Source organism: Rhinolophus sinicus, chromosome 17, assembly GCF_057876585.1.
Source record: "Rhinolophus sinicus isolate RSI-liver-muscle chromosome 17, RSI-T2T, whole genome shotgun sequence".
Lineage (NCBI taxonomy): Eukaryota > Metazoa > Chordata > Mammalia > Chiroptera > Rhinolophidae > Rhinolophus > Rhinolophus sinicus.
Genome location: NC_142517.1, coordinates 53,455,164 through 53,476,734, shown reverse-complemented (window position 1 = coordinate 53,476,734; position 21,571 = coordinate 53,455,164). Strand labels below are relative to the sequence as shown.

General features: G+C 35.6%; 1 pseudogene; it reads left to right on the top strand.

The window, feature by feature from the left end:
• Positions 1-559: 559 nt before the first annotated feature.
• The window catches only part of LOC109453438 (small ribosomal subunit protein eS17 pseudogene), a 53,153-nt pseudogene continuing 32,141 nt past the window's right edge, over positions 560-21,571 (top strand).

Genomic DNA, 21,571 nt, shown 5'->3' with positions numbered 1-21,571 from the left:
AATGTATCTCCTATAATTACGTTGTCAGTCTTCAGCGATTGTGTGCCGATCAGGATGGCATTTTGGGGCTTTTCTGACACAACCTGTTTAATAACTCTTTTGCTTATCTCAAACCCTTCATTCCATTCTAGTTTGACAATATCCACATTATAATTATATCTTCAGATCCTGTGACCTATATGTTAACTTCTTCTGATTCATAACATAGATAGAAATGGAGGTTTTAGCACATGCGAAATGTCATATGCACCAAGAAGTTGAATTTGCTAGGAACTCAGTGTTACTAGACCTAATAAATTATATTACAAAAATTAAAAATGAAAGGATCTTGTTGTAATTATGCTGAAGTGTGCCCTGTATTTCTCTGTAGTCCTTTCAAGAACTAGAACAAAGACATGCGTGTGATATGTATTTAAATAATATCTTCTTACTGGGTCGTAGAGAGAGATATTTATCATTATATGGTTGGGTTATAACTAATAAAATTGGTTTCACTATCTTCTGCTCATGTTGTTGCTAAAGTTAAAAATGTATAAAATAAAAATAATAGAAGCATCCGATGTCGAGGTTCTGGCTCTCTGCCGAGGAGTCACCAGGCAGCAGCTGCAAGGACAGGTCTGGTGACTACTGAGCTCTCTTGTCCACCTCACTTCACCCCTCTTAAATGCAGTGGCAACTGCATGGGACAAGTCTGCAGCCATTCATGTGTTGGCTCATGAATTCCTCTACACCACACCTTAGTCTCCACCTGGTTCTGATATCTGTAATTCAAAAACTTAGGTTTAGACTGGCTAATTGGCTTTTTGTAGAAATTCACAAAGTACTTTTCAAGTATTTTACAACACACACACACACACACACACATGCACACACACACCTGGCAATTATTACCATAACTCCTTGCCATGGTAGCCTTCTCATTTCTCTAGTGACTTGGTCTTTGCAACCAGTAAAATAATACTGCTTTTCAGCCTAAAGAGATTTCCAGGAGATGCCTTATCCTGTAAGTCCTCTGTCCCTTGGTTTTATAACTTGCTGTTCTTTCCTGTACTCCCTGATGAAATCAACCAACCACAGTAACCATGGTAACCCACAGCAGCAGCCAATCTCCTTCTTTTTCTGCTGTATGATGTCTAGCCAATTGCTGGCCACCCTTTTTTACTTATTAATAATTAGAGGAACAATTTGGTTAAACATGCAGGGATTATTTTGAGTGGCATCCTTACAGTTCAACAGAAAATACAAAACGAACCCAATCAATAAAAATGGCTGAAGTTGTTCACAATACCGTTTTTTCTCTTAATTCTTAAATGTAATCTGTCACGGAGTCATGCTGATTTTTTTTCTTCTAAATATACCTGAAATAATCAATTTTGCTCCATTTTCTCTGCCACTACCTTGGTCTAAGCCACTGAACTATTTCAATACCTCCAAATAGGATGGACTACCCCCATCCATTCCCACTTCGTTGGCCAGAACTGGGCCTTTTAGCTCTCAGATTGATCAGGCCCTTCTTCCCATGTGCTGCTTGACATTGTAGGGGAGACTAACCCTTTCAGATTGTGATAATGAGGTTGTGTGTCAGCTGGCTTCCTGTTGGTTCTACTAATGGAAGATAGTGCCAAGAGATTGGAGGATGTAGGAAGAAAGAAACCAACTATTTCCCTCTTCCTTTTCTACCACGGGCAGCATCTCTGGCACTGTGTGATCTAGTACCCATCTCCCACGTTTCCAGCTTCTCCTAGGAGATCCTGGACCCCAGGCATTGGTTAACTACCTCTTTCTTTCATCTCTCCAGCCTTGGTGTGTTAGAGACCTCCAGCTTTTGCTGACTCTCGGTTACCTTGCTGTCACTTGTTGACTTTTAATTCATTTCATCAACTGTCAATTGTCAACTGACTCTTCCCAGATTGGAACTGTGAGGGAGAGAAATTCGACAACTACAACCAAGGAAACTTTAGGGTCCAGGACTGCTCTCCTACTTCTCAAAACTAGGACTAACTCCAGTGACATAAAATAACAAAGCTATTATGAATTAGTTGAGTATTCTGTGCAAGAGCTAAGACTACAAGACCACCATTGAAACTGAAAAAGGACACCACTTACGCAGGAAAAATCATCAAAAACATACAAAAAAACAAAACACACACACACAAAAACCCGAAAACGCTGACTATGAATTGTTTACTCCCCACATAGACTACTAATGCTTATTTATCATGTGGATTCTCTCTTGCTGTTTATCTCTTGGTTTTTGAATATGATGACTGATGGGAGCATCTGTATCTGGCTAGATAGAGTGCATGAAGATAGATGCAGACGCAGCAAGTACACAAATGGTGTGAAGATGAAAGTCTCCACTCAGGAGGGTCTTTTATGTTCTGTTGTTTGTACAATTACTCAGCAAACAGTATTCATGTGTGCCTCCTCTTTAATTGCCAGGTTTCTCTGTAGTGCACACAATTCCCTTTTTGCAGTCTTAGCAGTACCTCAGCAATGCTGGTGGCCAAAAATTCCTGCATAATCCAAGCCCTTTGGACCACTAAATAAGTTTAAAATATACAGGTTTTTATATTTATATCCCATGGAAATCACACTTTGGGTCTGGCTAGATCTTATTTCCTTACAGACTTAATTTGCTGTAAGCTCACTGCAACTAAATTGGAAAGAAGAAAAAAGTCCCCAAACTGTATTTGATTATATTCAACATACTGTTTAGAATGTGATACTTATGAGAGTAAACTACAGTGTTTTTTGACTGGGGCTCTGACTTTATTACTACTTATCTTTATTGCAAGCCGAGTTGTTCAAAACAAATAATTTTTCCAACAGGTGTTTTATCATAACTTTTCTAGGTAAAAGCAAATTCATCTCAGTGTTTCTCTCCAGCATGGTAATGCAGGATGCTGGTTAAGAGCATGGACTCTGAGTTTGAAGTATTTGCATCCTGGATCCTACACTAACCAGCGGTGTCAACTTGGGTAAATTGCACCTCACACTGCATCAGTTTCCTTATGTCTATAGCAGGGATAATAATAGAATATGAGGATTAATGTCATATTTGCATAAATGTCTACTAGGATGCTTGACACCTAAGGAGTTTGATATATGTTAGTTATTCTCTTCTCATTATTAGTTTTATTCTTAATACATCTACTTATTTTGTATGAATTTTATTAGGGAAAGTCTCTCCTCCTTTCAAACAAAGTCCTCCTTCGATTTCTAAGCATAAAATCAAAATTAAGTTTTTTACAATAACTAACTGACATCCTTATGTAATGATTTCATTAAGGTCATATACACTGAATCTAATAAAGAAAAAAATATTACTCCTCTTAAAAATATAGAAACCAAGGCTTCAGGAAGTTATGTGGTTCAAACCAAAAGCTTCTGCCACTAAAATTCAGGTTCTTTTTACTCCTTTGTGTGATTTCATATACAGGAGAGCAACCAAAACAACTCTGCTTTCTCACTCCCCTCCACTCCAGGCAAATTCTTTCACCCTCCTTTAAACGAGCTGTGTTTTTCCCCCAATGCCTTTTTTCCTTCATCCACTCCCATCTTCTCACTCCTCATTTACTATTTCTTTAGTTCCAAATAATTTTATTCAATTTAAGTCAGGATAATAAAAATATAATATTTTGAAGACACAGTCCAGCCCTTAAGAAGTTGAAAATTAGAAACTTTCACATATTGTGATGCTTAATTGTTAAAAAACCAAAAATAAAGTTACACAACAAATGCAAAAAATAAGTTATGAAGTTGCAAGGAATTGAAAGAGATCATATCTTGCTAGGAGATTTAGAAAAGACTTTATGGAGGAACCTTGAAAGATGATTATGGTTTCACTGAGAAAAAATAAGAACAACATGAACAAAGATATCCCCAAAGATATCTGTGGGGATCATGGAATAGTTTGATTGCTTTAGGAGTCTCCTAAGTAGAGGTCATAGCTAAGAGTGAGAAAGGATTGGGACCATTTTGTGGAATGTGTAGAACATCCGAATGAATAATATGTACCAGATTTAACAAGCAATAAGAAAAATTTTAAGGCAAGATAGCAGTGTTTACTATTGTATTTTTTTATATCTTACCATTTATTTTGCTGCCCAGGTTCAATTCTAGAATACTTAGACATGAAATATAACAGCACTCAAAATTGAAGCGTTAAAATCTAGCTAATTCCTCTACTTAAAATACAGATATTGGGTTATTACTCAAAGATTTCAGCAAACAGTTCCTTTTATGCTTTAAATTCTTTGAGCAGGAAAATAAATATATTCATACCTGTGTGTTTGCATATGTGCTTAGTTTCATTACAAGTCATAAGACAAGTCAGAACAAATAATTCAAATTGCATTCTCTTGTCTTCTGTAAATAGAGAGAGAAATCCAAGTGCTTCGGTTCCATTCACTTGATAAAGAGTTGGGGAATTTCTGTCTTTTTAAGGAACTTCAAGGCAGAAAAGAGTATGTTTTATGTGTTAAGGGAGGAGAAAACACCTATTTCTTATCAGCAATTGAGAATTTTATAAGTAGTCTCAAGAAAAATCTAGCTGGTACAGTAAAACTGTGGGAAAAAGAGGATCATTTATAAACAAGTGCTTTGCCAAAACATATGCATTTGATAAGCCACATTTGCAGAGATGAATACAACCATGAATACAACCTTTCTTCTTCATTCTACCTGTTCGCCCTCTTTCTAATCATTCAAGAGAAACAAATCTCTTTTCTTTCTTGCCTTTCCCTTCCCTTGATAATCTCATCAAAGATCAGCAATTTTATTAGTCTTTTCTAACAATCAACATTTGACTTTTTTAGATCCTCTCTAGAATATATTTGTTTCTTATTTCATCGATGTCTACATTTTCTATGTCTTTTATTCTCTTTTATTTGCATTTCACTTGTTATCCTTATAAAAAGCAAAAATGATAAATGAGCTAACGCTGACTGATTTTCTGCCTCACTTCTTTTCTAATACAAGAATTTAAAGATAAAAAAATTTCCTCTAAGTACAACTTTTCTGGCATCCTCTAGGTTTCAAAAGGTAGTACTTTTGTTATCATTAAGTTAAACCTATGTTCTAATTTCCATTTATATTTCATTGATCCATGGGTTTTTTTAAAGCTCATTTCTTAATTTGAAAAATGTGAAAATTCTTGTTCTCGATATCTTTTTAAAAATCATTAATTTCTATTTTAACTGCATTTTGGTTGAAGTATATACCCTAGTATGTCAGTTTATTGAAATTTGCTGAGATTTGTCGTATGATACAGAAAATGGTCAATTATTGCAAATGTCCCTTCAGTGATTGACAAGAATGTACACTCCGAAGTTTGGAGTATAGTATCTTATGTATGTTAATTAGATTATGTTTCATTTATAGTTTTCAAATATTTATAGAGGAATTGATTTTTATTGTCTTATGAAATAGTTTTTATTTTATCTTATGTATTTGTCTGTGTTGTTAGTTTAGTCTGTTGTTTAGAATTTAGAATCAATTTATATCCTTTTTGAATTAAACCTTTCATCATTTTGAAGTGACCCATTATACCTTTAGAGATGGCTTTTGCCTTAAAAATCTATTTGTCTCATATTCCAGTAACTACTCTGCTTTCCTTTTGGTTAATATTTGTGTGGTATATCTTTTGCTGTTCTTCTGCTTTCATTCTTTCTACCTCCTTATATTTTAAATGTCTCTTGTAAAGAGTACAAAAGTTTTTTTTTTTGGTTTTTTTTTTTCCTGGTATGGCAGTCTTTATCTATTAGTCAGGATATTTAGACTTCAATTAGATTTAAATGCAAATTTAAATTGAGTGTCATTACTGATACGTCTTATTTAAATCTGTATCACAATTTATCCCACTCTTTTTACATTTATTTTTCTCTCCTTTATTTCATTTGAATTTATTAGTTTTTCACACCACTTTTCTGTCCGTATTAGCAGGAAAATTTTATGTTCTCCTATTTTTCTTTGAGATACTATAATATTCTTTTACAGATTAAAACATGATTCCTTCATTTACTAAATCTAATATTCACTAACTTTTTATTTTTTGTCTTCTATAAGGACCAAAGAACTTTTTAACTCCATTATCTTATTTCTGACTAAATACCTTTGTTGTAATGCATTGTAATCCTAGCTATATTGTAGGACAAAAAGACACTACTATTAACTAATTGGTCAATATTCATTTATATTTATCCCAATCTTTTTCAAATTCATTTGTGCTTTTCTACTTGTATCTACAAACTTTATTTTGGAATAGTTCCTTTTTGTTTTTTTTGTGTGTTTTTTTCTGTCTGCAGAGCAGCCTTTCTTATTTCCACTAGTACAGATCTGCTGGTTTTAAATTCTCTAGTTTACTTTCTGTTCAAATGTCTTTATTGCTATGTTTATTCTTGAATGATAAGTTTAGAATTGTAGGTTTTTCTTATAGAACATTGGATATATTATTTCATAATTATTATTGAAAAGCCAACTATTAATTTCTTTGAAGATAATCTTTTTCTGACAGCGTTTCTATTAGATTTGTATGTTGCTTTTTTTTTCTAAAATAATGCAATAGGTTTATCTGTCAGTAATTTCTGCTTTCAAATTTTAAGTGTTTGAATTTTTTCTAAACTCTTGAAACTAAAATTTCATGTTAGTGCATTATCAATAAATATATTAGCTGTTCAATTTCAACTTTGCAATATTTTGCTTTAATAACCTTATGTATGATTAATTTGTATAAATTAATGATTATTCAAAAAGAATGTATTTATCTGACAGTACCAATATCAGTATATATCTGTTTAACCATTTTATATCATTCAAATTATTTTTATTCTTATTTAATTTTGCTTATTATATCTGTCAAAGGTTATTCATCTTCCAATATGATTATCATTTGTGTAATTCTAAAAGTTTTTGCTAATGTGTTATTCTAATATTATTTCATTCACGAAGGTTCTGTTTATTCATCATAGATTAAATGTTTTTTAATACAAAATGACCATTTTGATTTAGTGTAATTTTTTTGCCTTGAAGTCCCTTTTATTTTTATGATTATTGCTATGTCAGCCTTCTTGTTTGCATTAATCCAATTTATTATAATTTTTACCTTTTTATTTTTAATCTTTGTATAACATTTTGCTTTAAGTTGGTCTCTTGTAATTAAACTTTATTTTCAAGTCTTAGTTTTTTCATAAGGATTCTAACTCTTTTATATTTTTTTATTCTTGCAAAGGCATATTATTTCTACATAATGTTAAATCACCAATGGGTCATTGAAAAATAATATGTGTTCTCGAATATCACCTGCTCTTTTCAAAATGAGGAAAACTAAATTACTTGATATGTAAGGGTGAGTACTACGCTATGTATATTAATATTTATGTATATTTGTGTGGTAATTCATAATTTACAATATTATTTATAAACATTATATTAATCATTGTATAGAAAGCATCTAGCAAAATGTTTGCCACATACTCTGTATTCACTAAATTTTTATAACATTGCATTGAATTGTAAATCCTTCCTAAAATCTTAGACATAAGCAGAGCAGATCTTACCTGATAATATAGAAAAAGAAACTGGTCACAGAAATGGTCTGTTTTGTACAGGATTATATTTTTAATAGGAAGGAGTAGGACGCAAATGCAATTTTAAAAATTTCAGGTATATTGTTTACCTTGAACTCTAAGTTTCAGTTCTATTTTTGTGGTTTGTATGAATGCATTCTTTGTCATTTAGATTTCATTGCATAGCAATACACTAATACAGTCTCAGCATTCAAATTAAAAAACAAAAATAAAACAAGAGAAATAACTGTTTTAACAACACTGTGTACCTACCATAAGGAAACCTAGATAAAGCTCATATGGTTTCTTAAACTTCTATGTAGCTACCGTGTTTCCCCAAAAAGACCTGGTCTTATTTTTGGGGAAACACGGTAGATAGAATTAAGCTATATTATTTCCTAATTTTTATTCCTCTCAGTTGAATGATTTCATTCTACTCCAAAACATGTGGAATAGTAGCATGGAGCTATAAATCGCACCTGATTACAGCTTACAGAAAGAAGTAGGGTGCCACTTAAAAGCAAAGAACCTTTCTGAGCTATAGTTTAGCCCGGCTTTTTAGGGAAATGACAGGAATCATCCAGCCTGGGTCCAGTGGTTGGACAGGAGCTGGCTTGCATTCTTCTGAAAGGACAGTAACAAAGTGGCAAGCTTTTCTAAGCTGTAGAAAGGATCCCATAATTCCATGCACTCTAATTTCCATATATTAAGCATGCACAAAATCATTTTCAAAAAGTTATGAGGTGGAAAAAAAACCTCAGTGATGTATCAGCTAACTTCAGTACTTGTATATGTTGAACTAATAAACAAGCAGATGTTTCAGTTGAAACATTTAAAAACATTGAAAGCCTCTTTCTTTTTAGTTTAACACTATTTTAAAAACTGGTTCTCTAAGCAAAATAAATCAGACAGAAAAGTCGAGAACCATGTGACTTTACTCATATGTGGGATGTAAAACTGAAAGCAGCAAATGAACAAGACAAACAAAAAATCATAGACACAGACAATAGTTTAGTGGTTACCAGAGGGGAAGCGGGGAGGGAGGGTAGTAGATGAGGGTAAAGGAGTCAAATATATGGTGATGGAAGGAGATCTGACTCTGGATGATGAACACACAATGTGATATATAGATGATGTAATACAGAATTGTACACCTGAAACCTATATAGTTTTACTAACAAATATCACCCCCAATAAATTTAATGAAAATTAAATAACAATAATAAAACAAAAACCAGTTCTCTGAGACAACTGGTCAGATAAACGGAGAGAAAAATCTTAGCTATAATAAGCATGGCAAAGTTGGAAAATTTCAATGAGTATAATTGCCACTAATGCTGAGTGCATAGTGCCTGTAGCTCTATTATAATAGTATTTCCAAAAAGTTTCTTGAGTAAATGCTAATAGGTGTTCTTATATTAAAAAACAAAATGATAGAAATAGTTTACTTTTATAATTAAATTGTAATATTATATTAAGAAATATCAAGTATTTTGTATCTTTTTATTATGTAAAAAATGCAATGCAATGTCTTAAGTGATTATTTTGATTGAGTTATAAAAAACAGTTTCTGTAGCTAAAAAGAGAAAACTAAAAAAAAATAATAATAATAAAAATTGAGGTTCTCAACTATGACCAAATGAAATAAGTTAAAAGTTAGAGTCCCTCAAAGTAAAATTAAGTACACACAGCTTTTGTTTTTAAAAAGGATGGTGGGTATGGTGATCTATCTAAGATGTAAGCATTAATGATGATTGAAACAGCATCATTCAAGATTATCAGTTTAGTACTATGTAATTTATTTCCTTCTCTTTATTACAATGGATATATACAAAATAGAATTTTCATATTGAGTGGTACTCAAAATAAAATAAAATATAATATATAAAATAATTTGAATTTACTATTTTCAACTGCTACACAGTTAAAAGCAACACATTTGAAAACAAACTTTTATTATTTCTTGCAACAATTTCATTGTAAAATTTTTAGCTGCCTACTGTATTCAGTGTTTATTACAACTCATGATTCTCTGTTGGGTTTCTAATAATACATTTTAACCTGAAAAGTATTATTGTGGCCTGATAAGGTAGGGAAATGTACCTAAAATATTGGGTGGTATTTATATACAGGAGAGGGAAAATAATACACACACACACACACACACACACACACACACACACACACAGGAATCAGACAGCCCTAGCTTTAATAGTTCTTCTATTTACTAGGTATATGACCTTGGGCAAATGTATTAACTTACCAAAGGAACTTAATCCTTTCAAGGAACACAAAGATACCACACCTTGAGCACTGCCATGGATTCTCAGGATTGGAAGAAGCATCAGGACAACTACTGCAATACTTAGATGTTTGATTTTTTTTTTTTTAATAACATCTACAATTCCAGCAACACTGCCTGAAGTTAACTAATAGACTGGTCAAGCATCTATCAAACTGAAAGAGACATAAAGAAGAGAGAATATTTATATGTGTGAAAGAGTGAAGTAGGTATTTAATATATTGCTATTATTCAACTTTCACAAAAATGATATAAAATATATTTGTATTCTTATGCCCTGAGGATCAAGAAAGCTAGATGACTTGACAGAAATCACAAGTGAGAGACTTGAATATGTAAATGGAAAATGGCTAGAACATATATAAAAATAGAACACCGGTCCACAACCTGCAGCGACCTGCCTAGGAAATCAACTTCCTATGTACAATAAATAGCTCAGGAAGCCAGTCTACATAATTGAGACTTGTGGGAAACCAGATTTCTATCTCTAGTATTCTAACAATCCAGGAAGCCAAACAATAACTCCTGCAACAATTGACCCTAAATGACCAAGAGTTGATTAATTGACAGCTTCCCTGATTTTCCCCACCTCCAACTTAGGACCAGTCAGAGAAAGTCAAATATGACACCTAGCCAATCACATAGGATGCTTTGATTAGTTAGCCCTCCTATAGCTTCCCCATGCCAACAGCCTCTAATCATGGTATACCTGAAGCCTTCCCTTTTTTACACTATGACGATTTCCCACTCCTCTGCCTGCCTTTATGAGTCTATACCAAAATGCAAGTGACAGTGGCTGACTCTCTTGCTATATAGGAAGCTCTCAGTAAATAGATTTTCCTTCTATCATTCAGCTCATATTTATTTATGTCCACAAAAATCTAATAAAAATAGGATTTAAGAAATTATTGCATGTACGCCATAGGCTACATATACAAGAATATTCATTGTGACATCATTTATGACAGAAATCTGTCCATCAATAAAAGGCAAATAAATTGTGGAATACTTACACAATGGAAAAACCTTGCTAAGGGAAGAGCCAAGGCTGATAAATGTAGTACTATAAGGCAAAACAACACAATTAAACCTATATACAAATATTTGTTTGGTTTCTTTAAAAATGAACAAAGTATAGCTATAGACTGCAACATAGATAAATCTTCCTTTCAGGGAGAGGGTATCTGTGATCATTAGAGAGAGGCATACAGGGGGACTGTGGCATGCTGACATCTGGTATTATTAACCTGGCTGAGGTTACATGGGTCTTCCTTGATTCTCATTCTAGACTCCTTTGCTCTAATACATACCTTGCCCAGGTTAAAGGTGACAGTTGTTCATTGAACTTGAAGTTTGAGTGCAAAAGGTATGGGACACTTCCAACTTCTGTGGGATTGTTTCTGGTTTTATGCTGAGAAGAAAAAAAATTATCTCCTGGGAGCATGGGATCCTTTTAAAAGCCACTCCTAAATTCCTGACTCAAGCCAGGTTCGTATCCTCTGTAAGTACAGCCAGACTTTTCTGTTCCACAGCTGCTGGGGAAAAATTACCTCTTAGTATACATGTTCTGTGGTTCGACTGGATTCCTAATGGAATTCTAGCCCACGAATGCAGCAAGGAAACAGTGAGGAGTGATTCCTTAGACTCTGTCCAGGTTTCTTATCCTATCCAGGCTCTTTCTTAACCCATCCCATTAGGAATCAGAAAAATATCTCTGAAAGTATATCGCAGAGGTCCAGACCTCTATGATACAGTTTTCTCCATAAAGACTTATGGGGACAAGGACAGATGACTTCTGGCGGGTGCTGGTGAAGGTTTAGTGGAGAGGTCTCACTGATTTAGGCCTTGCAGTCAGAGCAAGTTGTTTTGTTTAGCATTTTAACATGTCAAATGGCCTCTTCTAGCCTTTCTCTTTTCCTTTTCTTTTTTTACTTTTTATTATGAAATAACTTTAGACTTACAGGAAAGTTGAAAAATAGTATAGAGATTTTCCACAGATCTTCATCCAGAATTTCTATGTTAATATCTTGGAAATACATGTATATAGAGGGACCAAGCATGTACACAAGTCTATATTTACATTTCTGTCTGTGCGTGAGTGTGAGTGTGTGTGTGTGCACGCGTGCGCACGCTCGCAAACCAGGAGTTCATACTGATACCTTTTATTCTATTCCAACACTACAAGTTAATTCTAATTTTGCTGGGGGGAAAAAGGAAAGATTGTGATGGTAGAGGAGCTCTTTATATTAATGTGAACAAAAACATGGAAGTCCAAACGCCTTAGCTCTACTGAGGGTAATGGCCAGGTTTTACATGGACTAGGTGGCAAGAGGAGAGTTATGCTGTGAAAAATGTTGCCAGTAGAAAAAGGAAGAGAATAGCTAAGACTGATAAATGTACTAACATAGACAGAACAATACAGTTAAACCTATGTAAAAGTATTTGAGTTCTTATTAACTGTAGGACTGTAACTTAAAGCTACATTCTAATAATGAGTACTTCTTACCTTACTAGGAATTTAGCCTCAATCATGAAGAATACTCATTATCCTCACCTCCTAACTCCACGTTCACTGAACACTCAGAAAAAATGTATGATCTTGCTCCCTAAAAGCTTGAATGGAATCAGCTAGGTTAAGATCTATTTCCTCTCTCATAATCTTGGCAGCAGCTGGGATATTCTCTGCCAAAATTCCAGGCAGCTGTATAAAATCTGGTGCTTGGAAATGAGCAAACATGTGAATCAAGTGTGTGGGTACTATTATTTGGTGAAAATTTATAGGTTTCCCTTTTGCATTTCAGATTTATAAGCAGCATAAATAATAACCTGCTTGGTATAAGGCTGTAATTTTATTTAAGAATATATATCTAACACTGTAAAATATGTTTTTGCATTGTATAAGTCTCTTTTATGATTTACACAATTATTACACTTAGGTATATTCACTGATTCAGCTGATTAACTTAAGTGCACCAGTTTGTTGATGTGTATGAGAGTGTTTGTCTCTTTCTGTTGACGCAACACTAATACTCAGCAATGTATCAAGCCTCTATTCTGCTGGGCATACAGCTGAATGTAAAGTTGAATAAAGTATAGCACATATGTGTCTCTTTCTTGTACCATTGCATATGCAACAACTTCTGCCTTCCGCTTTGACAATGTAGAGCTTAGAAGTCATTACTCCTGTCCTTATAATGAGAAAAAGGTGAACAAATTGAAAATCAGTGACTTTTCTTGGATCATCAGAGAAGTAAGATTGCAAGGCAAATCACCAGGCTGGAGAGATAGACGGGACAAAGACTATCAGAGCCTTATTCCACTTGGGAGAAAGGACTGCCTCCCACGTTGGTCCCTCTAGCCTTCCTGTATCACCTGAGGATAGAGGGGGTAGGGTGGGGAAATCTGTATCATTGAAGAAATTCTTGTGAAGTTCATAGCCAGAGACAAAGACCCACTTACAGATTGAGATTTAATCATAGGATTATAGAATGTTTCTGCTCCCCCACACTTCACCACCACACTAATAGGCTCCAACATAGTGGATTACAGCTGAAAGAGCTAAAAGACACAGCCTTTCTCTGAGGATGAGCTCTTATGGAAACCCAAAGTCAAGACAGGAGACAAAAACCAGGACAGAACAGGAATCTGAAGCCTCTGACATTTACAATTACAACAAACATTACAAACAGCCCAACTCCTGGGCAGATTAACATGAATCTTTATACTAAAGTCTTATGTACCCCAGTGACTATCATGTCATACATTATATTCAGCTTTAAACAAAAAAATTTATAAGACATACCATAAAGCAAGAAAATACACAGGCTAAAGACACAAAGTAACTATCAGAGCCAGACTCAGCTATAACACAAATGTTAGAAGTAGCATCTAATATATTAGGATTTTATGGAAAAGTAGAGCACGGAAAGAACAGATGGTAATGTAAGCAGAGATATGGAAATTCTAGCAGATAATCAAAAGTAAATACTAGAAATATAAAATGCTACCATGGAAATGAAAAAAAAAAATGCCTTTTGACAGGCATATCAATAGACTGGACAGGGCTGAGGAAAGAATCAGAGAAGTTGAAGATAGTTCAGTAGGAACTTCCCAAAGTGAAAAGCAACGAGAAAAAAGAATGAAAACAATAACAACCCCAGAACATCCAAGAACTGTGGAATGATTTCAAAAGGCACAACATATGCATAATTGTAATACCAGAAGGAGAAGTAAGAAAGAATAGAGGTGAAGGATTCAAACTTTGATCTGGCAGGGACAGTGTAAGCAGTTTATGTCTGAGGAAGTATGTCAAAATCCACTTTGGGGCATGGAGGAAGCTATGGAGCCTTAATGTAAGAGAAATAAGATTGAACAGATCAGAGCTGGGGTCAAGAGATTTAACCAAATTTCTTCAATTTTTTCAACCCATTCAAAAATCTGAATTTCCCTGCAGATGGGTGGTTATAGGAACCTCCTACAGTGAGAGTCAGAGATTCTCTCTCATCATGATACTTTAACGTTAGCCCAGGCAGGTCTGGGGCATAGCTCTTCAGCTTTATTGTGCCACCACCCTGCCATCTATATATCACCTACATCTCCTCTGTTCCCCTTAGCTTTTTCCTATGAAACTGGCCTTCTCCAGAGGCAATCACAGCAGGGATGAGGAATAAAGAGGCTATAGCAACAAATACCTCATCTGGCCCTTTCTCAAGCACCTTTGATAGCCTATACTTGGTTTGCAACACAATCCTGCGTCATACAGTCCAGATGAAAGCATGCTTTTTTTTCCCCAATATTATTATATTCTATATAAAAATTTTCTGTATCCAAATCTCCAGTCTGGCTTTCAAGGCTCACTAAACTAACTGCTTTTAACTTTAACTAGGGAGTTAGAATAATTAAAAGGCTTTTTAGAGGCATTGTTGAGAGTGGCTTTTCGGGAGACAAGACTGGTTAGCATAGCAATCAGAAAATATAGAAGTAATTCATATAAAGGTGATGAGGGTCTGAACTAAGATTGTGGTGATGTTGAGTAGAGGAAGAGTAATTTGATGAAAGAGAGAGGACATGTGGACAAAATGAATTTTGGGGAGAGATAGAAAGAGAAGCTTATGTTTAAGGACTAATTGACACAAATAGAGTCTCTAATAAGGACACATTAGTATTATTGTTTATAGGAAACAAACTCACAAATATGAGCGGAGCACTGATGTTATTAGCCTCATGGGAGTAGAGTCTATATTTTAAAGAAATCAGAGGTAAGTTTGCAAAAGGTAAAGGAAGTGGGTTATGAAGTGCCACGCGGGTTGGACATATTTTAAAATGATGCCCCAGACAAGAAGGAGCCAATGGAGATTGTTTCATGACATCATGCAGCAATGTGAAAGGCAAGTGGGAGGGGGAGAGGATGGAGGTCGTGATAAAAGCCTTTGCAGGATCTCAGGCATGGCCTGAATAGCACTAGAACCAGCTAGGGGCAACAGGGAACTTGGAGAGGACTCCACATCGATCAAAAGCACACAGCATATACCTCTACACACCAGTTTCTCATCTGTAAAGAAGAGTAGCTATCCTATTGTCATATAGTTATTGCAAAGCTCAAAGCAACAGTATAGCATAGTGGATATGAGTACACAGGCAGAAACCGGACTTTGTGGGTTAAAATCCCAACTCTGCTACGTACTACTAGCAGAATATCCATGTGCAAGATTCTGAGCCTTGTGGGCCTCAGTTTCTCTCAGAATACATCTATACAAAGAATTCTATTCAGTATATACTAAATGCTATGTAAGTCTTGGTTATAATTACATATATGTAGAATACCTGGCTCAGTACGTTACACAATGCTCAATAAATAATATGACTTGTATTTTTAAAATATAATAGTAATAAAGTATAATAGGTGTGGACTTAAAGGCCACCCTAATTCAATTCCATCTAAGACTCAGAGTCTTAAATTACCCCTACAGCATCCTTGTCCTGGAGTTGTCTAGCCTCTGCTTGAACAATTCCAATGACAAGGAACTTAGAAAAACATTTCATGGACCATCCCCAGACTCCAGGGTAAGATTTGTTCTCTGCTTCAACCTCTCTCTTATCTTCTGGTAAATAACCATGAATCATTGCTCAGGTACTCTCAGTAGGGATCATAAAACCAAGGCAGGCGGCAAAAGGGCCCTACCCATCCATCAGTGGTTGCAGCTCTATTGTCTTGAGTCTGTGGCTCTCTTAGAGGCAAAATAGGATCTTCTTTCCTTTTCCCGGTGCAAGTCTCTTAGGCACTACTGAGTTTCATCCACTATCCTTTATCACAGCCCTATGGAAAGTATAGACTTCTATATCCTTGTCTAGATTAAGCAACTTCCTATCATACTAACTGGAGATAATATATATAAAGAGATTAAAATTTGATAATTGAAATAATTCAAAAACTACTTTCCGAGCATACACCAAATATCAGGCACTGAGTTGGAAGATGTGACTAAAAATAATTCAAACATCTATCTTTATTTCTAGGTCTAGTTGGAAAGACAGACTCATATGAATAAATAAAATGTAGGGCAGAGCGTAAAATCATTTTAAATAATACCGTATTTCCCCAAAGTAAGACCTAGCCGGACCATCAGCTCTAATGCGTCTTCTGGAGCAAAAGTTAATATAAGACCTAGTCTTATTTTACTATAATATAACACCGGGTCTTATATAATGTAATGTAATATAATTTTTGCTACAAAAAAAAAGCATTAGAGCGATGATCCGGCTAGGTCTTATTTTTGGGGAAACACGGTATTTAGGCTCTAGATTTTCCCTTCTGAGATACTTGATGTTCACTTCTCTTGGCCTATTTCAACAATGGCCATTCAAATCCTCAAATTAGTAAAGTTAAAAGGATTTGTCTGAGAATTTGAATATTAGCGAGAATATTCATGGTGGTTTTGAGCTTGGAGTATTAGACATATAATTATAAAATGGATAGAAAATGTACAGTTGTTAAGGATATTAGAAAAATTATAAGAAACTTTCACTATAAATTTGAAGGCTTCACTATAAATTTAAATACCTGATATAATTTTTTCTACCATCTAAGTCCATTTTTGAGAAAATTGAAACCAAGAACAATGGAGAGACTTGCCCAAATCTGTGTAGGTGCCATGCAGGAAGGAACAAGGAGAAGTCATGAGCTGACAATAGAGAATTTATGAGAAGATGTCTTAGAAACATTTGAAAATCTGCAACTAGAGTACAGGCAGGTCAGGGCCAGGCATGGAGACTGTGAAGACATCTCCTGAGCTCTGATGTAGTAAAAGTCCTGCTAGTGGATTAAGGGTCTCCAGGGTAATTGTTCAGAGAGAAGAAAAGAGACCAAAGGCCAAGGCATGTGGTAAGTAATCATGGCTTACTGAGAAAAGAGAGACTCCTGCAAAGTAGAAAACAAAATGTACCTGCAAATTAGAAGAAAACCAGAAGAGAATACTGTCACAGAACATCAGAGATCTGAGGGTTTCAGACACAAAAGAATGGGCAGCAAATTCCAACCATCTGGAGAGTTCAAGGAAATTGACTGAGAGTTGGCCAAATGAAGTCCCTAAGAAAACTTGGTAGAAGTGGTGTCAGAAGAGTAGTGACTGCAGAAGCCAGGATTCAAGGTGCTAAACTGGGGGTTGAGGCTTGCTTTTCATATTCCGGATGCTATTATCTATTTCTTTGGGCAAGGTAACTGGGAAGACTGGACCAGTACCCTTGACCTGCTGGCGCCCTGGGATGACTCCTCTTTGACTCAAGGCGAGAGCTTCAGATTTTATAGAGCTTGATGCTGCTCTGAGTTCTGTCTACTAGATTGCACTACCCTTTTATTTTGAAAGATCCCTGATCATTGTACCTAAAGTTAGTGTGTGTTCTTTTTCCTAAAGGTTTCCAACTGGACACATACTTTCCACCACCAACTGGCAGTATTTGTTGGACATGAGAAACTTAATTTATGCTATTATTCCCAATTAATAGTCCTCTGCTGAGCTCTATGTGTTAAAGACAATGCTCCTGTGTACCAGTAAAGATATAGAATTAAATGAGGCATACTGCCTGCCCCATGGGGAAAAGATACACAATAAATATCCAATGAGTTGTAGAGATAAATACAAAGGATTGAGAGAACACAGAAGGAGGAGTCTAACTGCCTCAAGGTTTGTCAACAGAAATGATATTTTCCTCAAATTAGCTCCCAGTCCTGGGCTGTCCTGATTCAAATAAGTATCTTGCTGCCTCCTCCTTCCCCTTTTCTATTCACAGTAAGCTGTATTAGTTTGCAGTAAGTGTTGTTCCTACACAGGTAGAAAGACATCATTTTAGGACTGTGTTCCTTATTCTCTTGAATTGCCAGTTAATGCACTGTCTGACTCATGGAGCCACAGGTATTTATTGCTCAACACGCCAGGTGTGATAGTTCTGGGAGATCCAAATGCCCCAGCCATAATGAAGGCTAGAATTTTCTTTCAGTAAACAACTTGGTCTGTAATTTTGGTTTTGTTTTCTTTCTTGATTGAGCTGTTGCCTGCAAAATACAAGCTTTTAAAAATACATATTTAACTTTAAATTTATTTCTGGAGAGTGTGCCAGGTTAATTGCAAAAATTGAAATAACTTTCCCTTCTCTATTTTCTCAAATATCTAATCAGGTGTGGTGCTTCTTAGAATCTTCTAGTATCTACATAGGAGCGAACCTTAAAAATGATCTAATCTGGGCCTCCTATCAAATTCTTGAATCAGCTCTTCAACATTCTTGCCATGTGGACATCTAGCCTTCCAGCCACTCGACAGTGGGTGGCATGTGATTATGCTATGATCAGCCCATAGTACTGGGTTTTCTTTATGAAATGTCCTATTACTTCTCTGTGTGTTATCTTTTCTGGTTTTTAGAGCAGACGCATCATCATAACAATTCTATTATCCTCGTGTTGCACAAGTTTCAAATTGCTTTCACTTGCATTTCCTCATATGATTCTTACCCTGCTGTGAAGAAGACAGAACTGGTATTATCACTATAGCACCAGGAGAACAGCCACCCAGATCACCAGCACTAAGTTATGTTTACTGCCTCATACCATGATGACTGTCAGAATCTTTTTCAACACTTTTTCAACGCTCCCACATGACTGTCTCAAGGACTCAACTTACAATATTACAGAATCTTCAAGGACAAATGTAACATGCCCTAATGTTCAATTAACTTGCTGTTCTTCAATATGGTTGTTTGGAGTTGACTGGGGAAAAAGAAAGAATGATAAACTTATTACACTATTGTGCTTCACCCTTGTGAGGAAAATAATGCTATTAATTTTCCCACTCAAGAATGAATTTGGATTCTTCAAAATATCAAAACTATTAAAGAATTGCCTGAGTTTAGGCTTGGAGTCATATCAAATGTAATAATAACCACCACCACCATTGATTCAGTTGATTTAGTGCCTACCGTGTGGTAGTCACTGAACAAAGCTCCCTATACATCACATCCCTGCACAGTGAGTTGATGACTACCCTGAACTAAGTGCCATTAGTCCCATTTTATAGTAGAGAAAACTAAAGTTTAAACAGGTTGAACAATTCACCCAATAGTGAGTACAAGGCACTTTAGGCTTTGGGATTTAAACCTAGACTTTTCTAACTTGAAATCCAGAGCTCATAGATCCTGTGTTAGTGTTTCTTAAAGTGTGATGTCCAGGACACCTGCATTAGATTACCTGGAGTATGCATCAATCAATCAGTTTCCTGGACTTTTCCCAAGGCCACAGAATGAGAATTTCTGGAGATATGGCCCAAGCATCTTAATCTGAAACTAGTTTTCATTTGGAACACTAAGATTTGAGAACCACTATCCTCTGCCATCTCCCTCACAAACACTTTTATGAGGGTGAGGGAAGGGTGTGGAAAAGCTTTGGATTTCATTGCATATCAGGGTGCTGCCACATGGTAACTATTGCAACTAGTGTCTACTGGGGCTTATAGCCATCAAGGGGGTTATACCTGGCTATTTTGACATTGCGTAGGATGGCTTGAATCAAGTGTTTGGCAGAAATGGAGAGGAGAGTTTTTGTCTATTTCCCACCTTTATGTTTAGAGAGAGTGAGTATATATGAAGACTTAAATTCTCAGAGCTTCCTGTTTTATAGAAAGTTCACACAGATTTCTAAATAGCATCTCTTCTTCCTGTTCCAAAGTCTCTGTATGTGCGTTCTCCTCCTGGGCTCTTCCTGCCACAGTGCTTCCTCCGTTAACGGGGCAAGGAGAATGACTAAGCCTCATGCCAGAATGAAAATCGTCAGTTTAATCTATGAGAAAGGTAGTGTAATGTAGAGACCACGAATCCTTAAAAAGTCCCTGAAATGTACAAAAGGAGGTGTTTGTAGGATGAGACATAGGGGGCAATAGTGTCTTCAGGGTTTAGAACTGAGTCCAATAGCATATGAGGAAACTTTATAATTAAAATATCAGTGTGAGTTTACACATTAATATTGCTCTTTCCTTCCTGGTTCTTGTGCGCAGGTCCTGCCTCTCCAGCTAGCCCATCAGCCATACTTTATAACTGCTCCAAGCTCTAGTATAGGGAAATACCAATTTGGTTGCTTTGTTAATGTTGATTAGAAAAATCTAATTGCAATTGGCCAAAGTATACATTGAAATAAAGTAAGTAAAAGTGGAGCGTTTTCATTTTCAAAAGTTAAATCAAAAGTAGGATATTACTCCTGTTTTTATGAACTTTTTCATAACTTTTGCAAATTAAGCACAGAGATAATACCATTTAATTTTTCCATTCTTTAGTTTATCATATGTATGTGACATAGATATATATATATATATATATATATATACACACACATACATATATATATGCCAATCATATAAACAAACATATGTATATATATGCCATTCATGAGGGCTGCCTCATTTAGGCAGCATTTGCCTCTCATTTTTATGATTAGAAAACATGGCAGAGAAGTAATGATAATTGCACAAAGTAATAGAGCTAATGCCAGATTCAAAATAATAATTTAAGTCACTCCAAACTGAGGGTATTTTCCTTATCAAGAAACCTCCATGGGGAAAAAAAAAAATTCTTCAAAGCGGGATGGAAAAGATTAATTACCATTGTTACTGTTGTACATTATTGATATTATTATACCTCGTGTTGATTTAGTTCTCTCTTAAAATGCTGATGCTCATTCCAGGGACTTCATGATAATAAACTCTAAAAGATTTCCTGCTTCTGAATGTTTTGAGATTAAAAGTGCAAACCCTGCTGGAGTGGCTAGATATTGTTTTCATTTCTTTTCTGTGTGGGTGGTCTGCTGCCATTCCCAAGACCACCACCATTGTGGGGCTGGAACCCTGGCTGATGGTATCCTAGGGAATTAGGAGCTGTTGTTTTGCCTTCCAAAACAACAGCTGAGCTAGCCAAGCCCAGGTCAGTACACACACACACACACCTGCATAAAGAGATTAGCCTCCAGCGTCAACCCCACCCACTCAATCCCTTCCACCAAAAGAGTCCCTTGCCTTCCCAAGGCTCCCACTCTCATCCACGGACATCTAGAGATGTAAGCATGCAGATTTCAAGACCCTGGGGAAGGGCTTGCAAAAGAAACCCCCAATTCTGTGACCTAGTTTTCTCCAACAGCAGCCTGAGGATAGAGTCAGGAATTTACATTTCT